Consider the following 14,833-nt stretch of genomic DNA (forward strand, 5'->3'; position numbering starts at 1 on the left):
GGCCAATCTTATCAAATAGCCTAATCTCCAGGAACTCCCTACTGTCTTAATGATAATGCTTTGGTAGAGATTAAAACAACTTCAGTTTGACAATAGCTAGACCTCCAGTAATTGTGAGTCTTTAGCATATGAAAACCCCTTTAAGAAACTTCCTCTTGACTTTATCTCCCCCAACTCCATGTGTATAACCCAGTCACTCTTCACAACTCCAGTGCAGCTCTTTCTGCCCACAGGTCTTGTCCCCATGCTTTAATAAAATCACCTTTTTTGCACCAAAGACATCTTCAAGAATTCTTTCTTGGCCGTTGGCTCCAAACCCCACCATCCCTCCAAAGCTCCATCACTTTGTATTTGCCTCAAGTATTTGTCAGTGGGCTGCAGTTTATAAGGAGATTTAATTTTATCTGCCATTTCCTTCTTAGCTTTGTTCCCCATATCACTGTGGAGGGGAGGGTAATGTTGGGGCTCCAGGAAACTGGGTCCATAGGTTTCTGGAGATTAGGCTGTATGGGGAGACACAGAGAGTCATGACACAAAGGCTTTTCTTTCCAGGAAGCAGCTTTATTTGTGCCTGCACAGGCTCAGTGGGTTAAGACCCAAAAGGCTGAGCCCCCAGTGCAGGTTGCCTTTTATACAATTTTTGCTCCTTTGTCTCCCATATATGGTAACACACAGTCTGAACGGGTGGTCTATGTTACAGAGTCGTGAGAATGTGAGAACGTTAAGCACTCGCACTGAGCCAGGTTGCCTTCCCTTGTCTTGAGGTTTTCAGCACATTCCTTAGGGAGGGGCTGTACTATAAGGCTATTGATAAGATTGCCTTTTTCTTATAATTTACTAAGACATTTGTAAACTGATGGAGACTCACATCCTGCATGACTGTGATCTATCAGTTAAACATTTGTTTTCTTTCCTTTCCTTTGTTCTTGGGCAGCCAGGAGTGCTGAGGAATATGGCACATATCCTACCTGGGGCAGGGGGTGGTGGGGAGTGGTTGTGCTAGCTTGTGCTTGGCCCTCAGCCTGCCTTATGCTTCCTGATCAGGTATATTTTTCACTGTCATATAGGACCTGACTCACTGTGGTTCATTGACCTTTCTAGAACCTTAACCATCAGGCTAATTGCTCTTATTTCTCAGCTTGCCACACTAATACTCTGATTCTTATTCTATGTATGTACCCTTCTTACAATTACCCTAAATCTTTGTTCAAGAAGCAGCTTGGTCAGAAAGCCCATGGTGTCCTTATCCCTTCTGCTAGAGAGAGTTTGATGTTAGGAACCCAGTCAGTTCCTAAAATTCAAGAGTAGCAACAGCCTCTGTGGATTAAAACATAATCCTTTCTCATGTTTCTTGGGCTTAGACTTGCATTATATTTTCAATGCCATTTGAAAGATAAAGCAGCACCTTTACATTCTACTTTCCAGAATTTCCAGCACCTGCAGGATAGGGATTATATTGTTGAAAGCCAGCAGTGCCCTTTATAAGATGGAAGAAATTAGTATTAATGTAAATAGGGCACGTTATGTCTTTCACCAGAGGATTCCTATTATGTTATTTCCCACATGATCCACCTGTCTCTTTGGATTTCTGTGTAAGTTAAAGAATAATGCTCTAGGGGCACTTGGGTATTTCAGTTGGTTCAAGTGTCTGACTCTTGATATCATCTATCACAGTTGTAGGATCGAGCCCTACATCAGGCTCTGTGCTGACAGTGCAGAGCCTGCTTAAGATTCTCTCTCACTCTCCCTCTGCCCCTCCCCCCTCTCAAAATAAATAAACTTAAAAAAATAGAATAGTGTTCTAAAACCCTATATAAGTCTCCCTAAGAAAGACTCAAAAGCCATATTATGGTTAATGTCTCCTAAACAATTTTTTTCTGTTATGAATTCAATCATTCATTCAAGGAATCTTCATTAAATGCCTATGTCTTAGTCAGTTCAGGCTGTTATAACAAATTACCATAGTCTGGGTCACTCAAACAATAAACATTCATTTCTCATAGGTCTGGAGGCTAGGAGTCTAAGATCAGAGTGCTAACATGGTTGGGTCCTGGTGAGATCCTGCTTCCTGTTTCTTGTATCCTTGCATGGCAGCAAAAGTGTGAGAGACATCTCTGGATACCTTTTATAAGGGCACTAATCCCATTCATGAGAGCTCTACCCTTATAGTACCAAAGACACCACCTCCTAATACCATTACATTAAGCTTTTGGGCTTCACCATATGACCCTAGAGGGGTGAAGGACATAAATGTTCAGTTCATTACAACTTATTACATAACAAGGCATTAGAGATAGAGTAGTGTTGAACAAAACCAAGTCCTTGCTTTTATAGAGCATACATTCTCATGGAAAAGACAAGTAAGCAAGCAGGGAAGAAAGAAAGAAAGAAAGAAAGAAAAAGAAAGAAAGAAAGAAAGAAAGAAAGAAAGAAAGAAAGAGAAAAGAAAGAAAAAAGGAAAGAAAAGAAAAGAAAGAAAGAGAAAGAGAGAAAGAAAGAAAGCAAAAGAAGGAAAGAAAAGAAAGAGGAAGGAAGAAAAAAAAAAAAGACCAAGTAAGTAAATCAATGTGTACAAAATATATATAATATTAGGTAGTGATAGATGCCTTGGAAATAAAATGAGGAAGAGTAAGAGGATGAAGAATGACAAGAATCAGGCCAGCAGGGAACATCTGTCTGAAGGGACATATTGGCACAGAGAGCTGAATCAACTTTGGGAATGAACAATGTGGAGATCTGAGGGCAAAGCATTCTAGGAATAGGGAACAGCAGGTGCAAAGACTTTTCAGCAGGAATATGCTTGTTGTGTATAACAAACAACAGTCAGGACAAGTGTGGCTTGAGAAGTATTAGTGAGGGAAAAAATAGAGGTGCGGTTAGAAAGGATAATGAAGATCCTATAAGCCATTGGCTAGTATTGAGCAAAAGTACATAACCTGATTTACATTTTACTAGGCTGTTAAAAAGAAAACCACAGGTCCAAACTGTGTCTCTTAGGTTAGGCCACAAGTCAGTAAACCAAGACTTAATACCAAATCTAACTTCAGTTTCAACTTCCCAGGAATGTAACATTTAACCAGTCAACCTGGGAATTTCCTAGTCAGCACTAAGAAATTTCCTGCTAGACCCCTTCTGTCCCCCTTAGGAGGGCAACCTCACCTAGAATGATGGATTCATTGCTCATAATTTCCTTATTTCCACTCCACTTCTACCTTTAAAAACCTTTCCTGTTCCTGCATCTTGATGGAACTCGCCTCTACTTGCTAGGTGGGATGCTGCTCCAATCATGAATTGACCAATAAATCCAGTTAGGTCTTTAAAATGGACTTGGTTGAATTTATTATTTAACAAGACTCACTCTAGCTTCAGTGGGAAGAACTGACTATAGAAGATGAGGGGTATTATTCTGGGTTCTTCAAAGAAACAGAACCAACAGAATTTATTTAACCTTATTTATTCATTTATGTGTTTATTTATTATAAAGAATTGGCTCACACAGTTATGGAGGCTAAGAATCCTCCAGTCACAGGATGGAGAACCCCAAGTCAAAGTCCACAGTCCAGAGAAGACCAATGACCTGCTCAGTGGCAGTCAGAGAGAGCGAATTCTCCCTTGTTCAGCCTTTTTTGTTCTATTTGGGCCTCTAGTGGATTGGATGAGGCCCACCTCCATTGGGGAGAGAAATGTGCTGTATTCAGTCTATGATTTGAATATAAATCTCATCCAAAGACACCCTCACAGACATACCTAGAAGAATATTTAACCAATATCTGGGTCCCATGGCCCGGTCAAGAGGACACATCAAATTAACCATTACACAAGGAGGCCAGTTAAGAGACAACTGCATAGACCTGGCAGTGTCTTGGACCAGGAATGTAGCGCTGCACTTGGTGAGAAGTAGTCAGATTCCAGATGCACTTTGAAGGTCTGTCGTTGGGCAAGAGGGTGACCCTGAAGCTTCGGCATGTGTGTGTAAATGGTGTTGGTATTATAGAGAAGGAGAACACAGGAAGAAATCCATTTTGGGGGCTGAATACAAAATTTTGTTTTGTGTCTATTAGTATTGAGAGGACTACTAACTTCAAAGTGGAGATTTTAGGCCACCAGAGAGATAAAACTAGAAGGTCGAGGACAGGAATAGAGATTTAAAAAATGGGGAGTCTTTGGCATATAAAAAGTATATATAATCAGGGGCTGGATGAGACCTCCAGGGAGAAAACTAGATTGAGAAGCCGTCTAAGGCCTGAGCCCTGTTTTTTTCAGTAGCAGAGGTCAGGGAGAGAAAAGGACCCAGCCAAGGACGCTAAGAAGAAAAAGCCAGTGTCAGAGGAGGAAACCAGGACGCGATTTCCTGGAAACCAGAGGGAAAATAGGGGCTTCACAAGGAGGGAGCGATCAAGTATTTGAAAGACTACCAAGAGATTAAGTCAAATGTGGCCTGAACATTTCCCACTGGATTTGATTCTTTCCTCCACATTTCTTCCCATGTGATGGAAACGGATTGATCCCTAGTGGCACCTAAAGCCAACCCTCCCCATTCAGGGAGACTGCTAGTTGCCTCCTAAAGATGTTTTCCTCGTCCTTACTCACAGAACCCCAGTTTTATCCAAGATGATAATGTGTCTACCTTCTCTGAAGGTGGAAATAATCATATGGCACAGGACTGTCAATTAAGGGCAAACAGAAAGCATGGAATGGGACTTTTGGAAAGTCCTTGAAAGTGAACTAACTCCACTAGCTTGAGTGTCTGTTTCCCTTTGTTCCTCCCTTTCTTCCTGCCTGAAGCATGGCTATGATGGCTGGAAATCTGGTAGCTGTCCTGACAGCAAAAGGACAGTGATTACCCACTAAAGAAGGTGGATAGAGAAGCTGGACAGAACCCGGATTGCCCAATGACATAATGGAGCTTCCACGCTCATCTTGGACTAGTTACCTTTTGATTTTCTTTTTGTAGAAATATATATGTGTATACACACACACACGTATATATATACATATACGTGTATACATATATATGTATATATATATTTACCGTCTTGCACGTATTTCCTGTTGTTTGACAACTGAACTTAATCCTAAGTGATACACTAGTTGTGTAGTCTTCCTCACCTTGGCTGTCCCTGCCCAAGCAGCCCTGTCCTCCTACACAGTGGAAATGATGTGGGGCCGGAGGCACAGGCCACAGTTCTAGGACCATCTCTGCTAGTCTTACATAGTGGTGTGCCTTTGGTCAAATCACTTGAGTGATCTTCAAACCTCACTGTCCTCATCTGTAAAATGGGTGTGTTAGAAGAGCCAGTCCCTGCCCTTCCTTTATGACTTTATGTTTTTTTCTTCAGAATGAACTCTTTCCTAGTTATTATTAGTAAGCTGCTCTGGTTATGCTGCCTAAAGTAAGTATGAGTGCAGTCCATCTCTGGGACTAGATGGATTAGATCTTGAATTAGATCAAAGCTGTGGAAAAGAATCCATGGGCTACAAAAAATAAAATAAAACAAACACTTCCAGAGCTTTAGCTACTAAAATAGAAAGCTTCATGTATTTTACTGGCTTGAAAACCAAACCCAATAAAGCAAGAAAATCAAGAGCAAAAAACTTCAGGCATAAATGAAAACTAGGCGTGATGCATTTAAAGGGCTAGTGTGTATTACAAAGTGAAAACACCTGCGTGAAAAGGCTGGCTGGTTTGCGTGAGCACAGGCTTGCGGAGGACTGCAGTAAAGCCTCCTACAGGCGCTGGCAGAACCCCAGTGCCCCAGGAAGTAGGCAGGTTCCTGTAGGTCGACCTGGATGAGAGCTGGCTTGCTGCTCAAGACTGATGCTTCTTCAGGTCAGTGGGGCCGACTTTGGAAGCTACACAGAGAAAGAGAGTGGGGAGTGGGGGTGGGGCGAAGGAAAAGTGAGAAGCCCAAGAACAGGAGGGGTAAAGTGTTACCTCTTAAAAAGAGTGATTTTCAAAGTTGGTGAACAAACACTGACAGTTACACCTGAAGTGCCAGCCTACATTGTGCTGGTTCCAAGAGTTGTGTCCATCTGGGCTGAGTTGTTTGTTTGTTTCTTGGAAACTCTTCAAAGTAATTTGAGAGAGGAAAGAAGAGCCCCGGGCAAAACTGCTTAAGTCACTGGCAATGCTTATGTTTGTGTAATTCAGGACAGATTACAGTCTTTATCATATTCCATCTTCATAATGACCTTGTGAGGCAGGTTGGGCAGGTTGGGCAGGTTCAGGGCTGTTATCTGGCCCAGTCCTGTCATCCTTACCCTTGTGGAGGAGACTTGCTGGAGAAGTTAGATGAAGCTAAACTCTTACAGCTGGCCCACCACCTGCGAGGGGGTGTCGCAAGGGGGGCCCGGCAATCTGATCTGTAGCTGAACTGGCGCTGGGCTATGTTGGGCTTCGGTTGGACTCCATTCACCAGTTGCTTCAAATGTTTTGTTTGTGAAAGATGATTTTGTAGCATATTATATTGGGCTTGTCGTTAGGGTGGAGGTGGAGGTCTCTTGGGACTTTTTTTATCAGGTGCTCCACCTGGCTCTGCTTTAGTCACAGGCAGGATCAGGCGGCTCCCGGGATGGGGCAGCTCCAACCAGTGCTCTGTGCAGTTAATTGTAAGGAGCTGGTGACAACTTGTTGTGTTTCCCTTTTTCACATTTGGAAAAAGGAGGACTCGGGAGGCAACGTCTTAGTCGAAAGTCTTAGCCAGAGTAAAAAGCGTGACTGTGATGCTAATGGAAGGATTTCAGACAACGTGATGTCAATTAGATCTCAATTTAAAAAAAGAAAAAGACAATGTGGCAAGCAGATGGAATAAATATTTTGGGTCAGAGAGCACTTGCCAATCCCTTTATGTCACAGCACCTTGGAGCTTGTTCCATGTATGCTCAAAGGCTGTGTGTGACTGCCATGACCTCTTCTGGTACCTCAACCAGCTCAAGATAATAGGAACAAGGATGTCAAGTCAATGGTTGGGGGCGGTGGGGCGGGGTGGGGGGAGAGAGGAATGGCCACAGGGGATGAAGAATGAAGTGATGGTTCAGAATTCCTTGAACAGAGAATCCACCTGCTGGTCCAACCCCTCCCATCCTATCCTCCACCTCCTGAGAATTCTCCCATTCATCCATTCACTTATATAGATTTATCTGAGCACCTATCATGCACAAGACACTGTGTTACATTCTGGTGATACAGTGAGTGAGACTTGCAAGGCACGTGCCCTCAGAAGAGATCAGAGAAAGTAAACAGGGCTATCTGAGTGGCTCGGCTGGTTGAGTTTAGGGCTGTTGATTTCAGCTCAAGTCATGATCCCAGGGTCATCGTGGGATCAAACCCTGCATCAGGCTCCGTGCTGAGTGTGGGAGTTTGGTTGAGATTCTCTCTCCCTCCCCCGCTCCACACCCTCTCAAAAAAAAAAAAAAAAAAAAAAAAAAACAGAAAAAGAAAAAAAAAGGAAAAGAAAAGAAAGTAAACAAACATTGTGAGGAGGTAACAATGAGTCAGTGGGGGAGGGTGACAATAGAGGTCAGGGGAGACCACTGAGCCAGACCTGGGAGATGGAGACAAAACCAGCCACACGAGGATTTGGAGGGAGGACCTTCCCCTCAGGGGAACAACAGGAACAGAGGTTCTGAGATGGGAAAGAATCTTGTTTGTGGAGGGACAGAAGGGGTGCTAGTGTGGCTGGAGTACAGAGGAAGTGACCAGAAAGAGGTGTAGAAGACTCAGGTAGGCATGCAGGAGTCAGACTCTGCTGAGCCCTGTTGTGTAACTTGTGAGAACAGGGGTGGCCATGGGAGCATGCACCCTGGGCGACACGGGTTTGAACTGTACTGGTCCACTTACATGCAGATTTCTTTGCTAAACACAGTACAGTACTATAAATGTATTTTCTCTTCCTTATCATTTTCTTAATACTTTCTTTTCTCCAGCTTACTTCATTGTAAGAGATAGAGTATGTAATACATGTAACATATAAAATATGTGTTAATCGACTGTTTATGTTATCAGTAAGGCTTCTGGTCAGCAGTAAGCTATTAGTAGTTAAGTTTTGGGGGAACCAAAAGTCATACATGGAGTTTTGCCTGTGCGGGGGGTCAGTACCCCAACCCCCACACTGTTCAAGAGTCAACTATATTGTGCCTTGGAGCTGGGGGTTGGGGGAAGAGTGTCAAAGGATTGTGGGAGTCTGAGAAGTTCCTCCCAGCCTTCACAGGGCTGCAACAGCTGAGAGCTTGAGTGCTCAGGCAGGTGTGCACTGTTTTCATCCCCACCCAGAAATGGGTCCCCACTTCCTGTCAGTGCTGTTTGGTTTTCTTAGGAGCCATTGTGTCTCTTGGGCTGGGGGTACATGGCCACATTTTTATCATTGTTTACTAATCACCTAGCAACATCTGCAGCCATCTGTACACTCATATTTTCCCTCCTCGTGTCGTTGCCACTTGCTGTCCAGCTGCTGCAGAAACTATTCGTGGACATAGAGTGCTGGAAATTTTGCCTCAGGATTAGAGAAATTTCACTTGGCAGGAATGTCCAAGAATCAGGCCAGAGGGCATTTGAAGGTCATTACCAGCTGCCACGTAGCACATACCTTTCGGGGTTCTGCTGTTGCGTAGTCCGGTAGTCCTGCATCTGGTTCTTTGAGTGGCTCCAACCAAGCCGCCTTCTACTTTCTTGCTAACAACCAACACTCTGCAGTTAACTCGGCAGGTATCATGTTCTCCTCACTCATTCCCATCCTGTTCTCAGTCTGATCTAGTATAATTCTAACTGATCCTAGACTCTGTGGACCTGTTATCCTTAACAAGGACCATTTGTGAACGGTCTTTCCAGCTTTTGACACTCAGCTTTTCCTGATGACCTCTGACCTGGTTTGTCCTTTCACATCTCCGCTGTTACGGAAATGACAGGTGGCCCCTGCTGCTTCCCTGAGCCCCAGTTCTCCATGAGAAAGCCCTGGGAGCTGCCTGCATGTATCCTCTGCGCCCGTGAGTGACTCTAACCCCAGGAATCAGATTGGAAGTTGCTTTTGCCTTTTCTCACAGAAGTCTGAGTATGTCCGCTTGCAAACTGGACTCACAGCTGCCTCTGATATTCTAGAATTCCCAAGGCAGGCATGAAAATTAGATCTAAGCTGTGACCTTCATTTCACACATGTAAAAAAGAATGCGTGAGGACCCGTGGCTTGTGAAAGCAGACTCGTATCTTCACAATCGTTTTTCAAGTACCACTAATTGCCTTATACAATCAACTTCAACACAAAGCATTACTCAAACAGCTATTGAAATAGATGAGCAGATGGCACCACATCTGCATCACCAGCAGAACTTCTGTATCTTGAATGGTGAGGTTGCTGTTCTCCCTCTGGCTTTCTGGATATCCACGTCTCAGAAGCTCTGGGATCCAAGCACACAATGGGCTTCATGAATATCTGCCCTCCCTGGAGACCATCATCTAAACTACACCAGCCAGCCCCTCTGCTATATCTGAAAGAGTCTAAGTCCCATGATTAAAAAGAAACATCAAACGGTGCCTGGGTGGCTCAGTCAGTTAAGTATCTGACTCTTGATTTTGGCTCAGGTCATGATATCAAGCCTGGTTCATGAAATCAAGTCCCTTGTCTGGCTCTGCCCTGTCAGCATGGAACCTGCTTGGGATTCTCTCTCTCCTTCTTTCTGCCTCACTCCCACTCTCATGCATGCATGTATGTGTGCACGTGTGTGTGTGTGTGTGTGTGTGTGTGTGTGCTTTCTCTCTCAAAATAAATACGAAAAATAACTCAAAAAAAAAAAAAAGAAACATCAAGCAGAAGCAAGCATGACTGTTGCCCTTTACAAGGCTAGGAACCAAGTCGCCACATGCTAGATGGGGACAGAAGGGAAATTAAGACTCAGAGAGGCTAGTTCTTTCATATGGGATATAAGAGGAATCAGAGATTCCAAGGATGTAGTCTTTGGTTTGGTTTTGGTTTTTGGGTTTTGTTTGTTTTTTTGTTTTCCTCAGAAGGATTGAGGAATACTTGGGTTCACACTCTTATGATTAGAGGGGACATGAGGGAATTAGGACTAGAAAGGCATGTGAAATAAATAAAATGAAATTTTTAAGAATCCAGATCCATCAAAGAAACACAGATGTCCTTTGCCATGAGAAAGTGGGTAAAATATGTGTCAGTGTTCTGCCTGTGTGTGATGTTGTTGAACTAATGCTTTAGTGTGTTGGGAGTCTTTGCATTCCCTTCTCGTTTGGGTCACTGAGGTAACTGTGAGTGTCAGCATGGTGCACTGAGATAGTATGGAAAGGAAACTGGACTGCGGGCAAGGAAACCAGGATTCCACCACGTGAGGACAAAAGGCAGTGCAGACCTTTGTACAAGGGGCTGCCCTGGTGGAAGGCTAAGACCCAGGGGCTAGGTCAGTGATTTAATCAACACATTTAGTGCTGGAGTCACTTGAAGATTAGCCCCACTCGGAGATAAACACCAGTCATGAGTGTTAAACAGGGGACAAAACCTGGTCTGTTCCATGGTGACCCCTTGTTTCTTATAGAACATGCTTTCTCAGGGAATGTCCAGCCCATGTCCCCATAAAGCAGGTTTTGGGCCCCTCATTTTATATCCTGGTGGGAAATGTGAAATACTTATGGGGTCACCTTTGCCTGCCCTCACCAAATATGTTAATGCCTACTAAGGCCTCTGGGTTCCCTTCTGAGATACATCATTTTCCCTCTCTAACATTGGACCATTAGGCAAATTCCTAAGGGGTCTGGAGTTACTGCTGAATTAGGAGAGATTGTGTTGTGAAAATTACAGATGATATTTAGTCCTGATGTAAAGAGGAATTGGTGTTTTACAAATAACAGCGGTATTTGTAAACAGTATTTATAGCATCATGCATGGAAATGGGTATAAATCCTAACAAAACTTGCTCCAGACCCCTCTTAAGTTATAGTCCGCTTCTGGAGCACAGAGGACTGGGAAGGGCCTCTGTGGATCTCAACTGAAGTTGTGGGGAAAACAGGTAAAAGTTTGATTGTGGATTTAAACTTTGAAGATACTTGGGTAGAGAGCTCCTCCAACAGCTCAACTTAAACTGACACTTAAAGTGACACTTAAGTGACACTATTTCTAGTGTATTTTCTATGTACCTGGTGCAGAATAAAAGTTGAGTTTCTGTTACGGTAATTGGGCTGCCCAGAGTCAACTAAACCCATGGGTCTGTCTTGTAGCTGATCCACCCTTCTGGACATGTGTAATGTAAGAAAGAGAGGCCAGAGAGGCCGGAAATCACAGTTTCTTCAGTATCAGGCTCTGAGGCCTTATAAAACCACACATTGGACAGCACCCTGAGGCTGGACCAGCCTTTGGGAATGGGCTGTGTGCCAAGGACTCCTGGCAGGTCACGTAGGCCACTTCTAGACACCCTGAGCAACAACCTAGAGCAGTCCAACCAATAGAACACATTTCTTGGAGTTAGAAGTAGTAGGAGCTTTGAGTAGTAACTTTACTGTATAACTAGCTGAAGTAATTAGATAAGTGACTGAGAGCAAATCATTTCACCTCCAGGAACTGAGTTCTGGCATTTGTAAACTGAAGGCTGTGTCCTCAGTAATAGCTGCTACATGATAAACATCTATTAAGATTTATGATAAGGGGCACCTGACTCTTGATCTCACCCCAGGTCTTGATCTCAGGGTCCTGAGTTCAGGCCCCACACTGGGCTCCATGCTGGGTGTGGAGCCTCCTTAAAAAAAAAAAAAAGATTGATGATAAGAAACATGAACTTTATGTAAGTTAGGATGTAAGTCTTAAGAAGAAAAGTCGAGGGGCGCCTGGGTGGCGCAGTCGGTTAAGCGTCCGACTTCAGCCAGGTCACGATCTCGCGGTCTGTGAGTTCGAGCCCCACGTCGGGCTCTGGGCTGATGGCTCAGAGCCTGGAGCCTGTTTCCGATTCTGTGTCTCCCTCTCTCTCTGCCCCTCCCCCATTCATGCTCTGTCTCTCTCTGTCCCAAAAATAAATAAACGTTGGAAAAAAAAATTAAAAAAAAAAAAAAAAAGAAAAGTCTAGGCCTGGTTCCTTTAGAACTCCGAGTTCAAGTTTCTCAAGTGACTCAAGTCAGTCTTAGAGTTATAAACAAAATGTTTCACTGATACAGAAACCTTTTTGAATTTCCTTAATGACAAGCATTATACACACTTAACAAAAACCTCCAATTTTTTTTAAGTTGGAACAAAATTTGGTATTGGATGAAAAAGTTTACATTATATGAAAAGTTCTTAGGATAGCACCTGACATTCCCTAACAATGATAGTTTTATGGAATATTATTGTAATTGACTTACTGTCTACATGTGGGCTTAAACTCACTCCTTTGGTATGCAGGCTCAGTGGGAATATGATGTCTTTTCTTCTTTTTCAATCCCAACAACACCTAATTCAGTACTCTAAATATAGTCAGCATTCAATAAAAATTTAATTATTCGCTGAATCTAGGCTGTCAGGGGAAAAAAGGACATTGCTACTTGTTTGGACATGCCCCTCTGATTAAATGCCACTTTTGCCTTTCTAGCTAATCAGTCAGTTAACTAAGTGTGGTGCACATTTGACCTTCTCCCTAAGAGAGGGTCGTTGGCTGAAAATCAGATCCGGCATGATCATATTGGATGTAGTTTCATGTGTACTCCATGAAGGAGATTAAACGTCCGGGTGCCTCCCACATTTCCCCTTAGAGCTTGTTCTTACAGTCTCAACATCTCAAGAGTCACACCAACACATCCGTCGTCAGTTCCCAATCATGTTTGCAAAAGGTCACTGTTCATACTGTATTAGGGTCCTTCAGAAAAACAGAACCAATAGGATGTGTATACATAGAGAGACTTATTTTCAGGGATTGGCTCACTGATTGTGGGGGCTAGGAAACCCAAAACCTGCATGGCGGGCCAGGTGACTCGGAGAAGAGTTGTAGCTCAAGTCTGGAGGCAAATTCCTTCTTCCTTAGGGGACCTCAGTCTTTTCTTTTTAAGGTCTTCAACTAATTGGATGAGGCCCACCAACATTATAATGGAAAAGAATCTGCTTTCCTCAAAGTCTACTGATTTAATTCATTAAATATTAATCACATCTAAAACAATAGTTTCAGAGGAATCTTTGGTTAAGCGTCCTACTCCTGACTTCGGCTCTGGTCATGATCTTATGGTTTGTGAGTTTGAGCCCCACATCGGGCTCTGTGCTGACAGGGCTGAGCCTGCTTGGGATTCTCTGTCTCCTATCTCTCTGCCCCCCAACCCCCACCTCGTTGCTTGCTTCCGCTCGCGTTCTCTCTCTCTCTCTCAAAAATAAATAAACTTTTAAAATAAAATAAATAAAACAATACTTTCACAACAACATTTAGGTTGGTGTCTGACCCAGTACCTGGACAGCAAAGCGAAGCTACGCTGACACATAAATTAACCATCACACATATTAAAGCAGACAAAAGGATTTGGGCCCTTTGCTGTTACCTTTGGAAAGTTCACTAATTTCTTTCATTATTTAAAATTGTCCACAAATAACAAATAGTTCTTACATTGATGATTTTTTTTTTTTAATTTTAGAAGGGAAAATTTTTTTCCAGGTCTTTCGTTGCTTCCTCTCACCAAATCCTACTTCAAATTGTGTTTATAGCCTCCGTAATTTTTACACATGGGTGCTCGGGATGCACAGAAGAAAAAGCATGGTTTCCAACCCTCTTGCGCTGTAGTCTGAGAAGGGAAGAGTGTGCAAACTATTGCCAGGCTATGTGCTTGCTGTTCTGAGTTGCACAGGGACAACAGAGGAAATAGGTGTTTAATAAGTAAAATTTGCACGTTGACAGTGCCTGTATATACAAGTCTTACTAGGTTTCTCTATGTGGCACCGGGAACTTGCTTCCTCCCTGCATAATGGTTAGAGATTTGATGTCCTCTGCAGCTGAATGTGAGGGCATGTGCCCCAAACAGGGGTCGAAACGCATCGTTCATTCTCTGCTCCCTACACACACTCAGCTAAATAAATTTATTCTCCCAGTAAAGCTTGTTGTCTAAGGAGATGACATTACCTCCGTGGCAGTTTCTCTTCACTTCTGCTTGCAACTTGTCTTCTCATTCCCAGCTTCATGCTTATGAAGCCCCAGGTTTTTTTTTTTTTCCATTGTGTTAAAAAACACATAACATAAAATTTGCATCTTAACCTTTTCTAAGTGTACAGTCAGTGGTATTTCACATCCATGCCCGTAACTCTTTTTGTCTTGTAAATCTGAAACTCTGTACCAATAAACAACTCCCCAGTCTCCCCTCCCCCAACCCCATTATACTTTCTGTCTTTATGGTTCCGACCGCTAAGTGGAATAAAATAGTATTTGTCTTTTTGTGACTATAATTAAGCTCCACATTTTTAAATGGCCTGGAGAGCTACATGCGTAGTCGATGGAGCCATGTCTGGTGCTGGAGGAGACGATGTGTGGGAGTATGTCACCGAGACCAAGGCAAAATTTCCTTCCCCACAGTGCCACTGGGAGTTGATCATGCAGCTCTCGCACTGGAAGCTCAGAGCCAGCAGAGTGTTAAATAAGCCCAGAATTTAAGTGAGGCTTTATCCTGCAGCCACTGCTGAGAAGCCACTGACAACGGGAAGTGGATTCTAGAAACTAGCATGCTAGCCAACATACTAATGTAATCCTGGAATTACAAGCACCTGATGGGTTCTGTCTGGCAGGCCTCCCTCGACCTCATTGACATCAGTGGGAGGGAAAGGCAGAGGCTAAAGGGGCAGATGGGCTCATGGACAGAGACCAGAAATTTTCAGAGGTCTCCAGTTCTAGACCACAG

General features: G+C 43.4%; 1 long non-coding RNA gene across 1 annotated transcript in view; it reads left to right on the forward strand.

Annotated features, from left to right (window-relative positions):
* Positions 1-2,548: 2,548 nt before the first annotated feature.
* Positions 2,549-14,833, forward strand: part of LOC123383885 — a 146,164-nt gene continuing 133,879 nt past the window's right edge. Inside the window, exon 1 of the long non-coding RNA XR_006594226.1 lies at positions 2,549-5,830. This is a non-coding gene — a long non-coding RNA (uncharacterized LOC123383885). The remainder of the gene's footprint in view (positions 5,831-14,833) is intronic.

Source organism: Felis catus, chromosome A2 (assembly GCF_018350175.1).
Source record: "Felis catus isolate Fca126 chromosome A2, F.catus_Fca126_mat1.0, whole genome shotgun sequence".
Lineage (NCBI taxonomy): Eukaryota > Metazoa > Chordata > Mammalia > Carnivora > Felidae > Felis > Felis catus.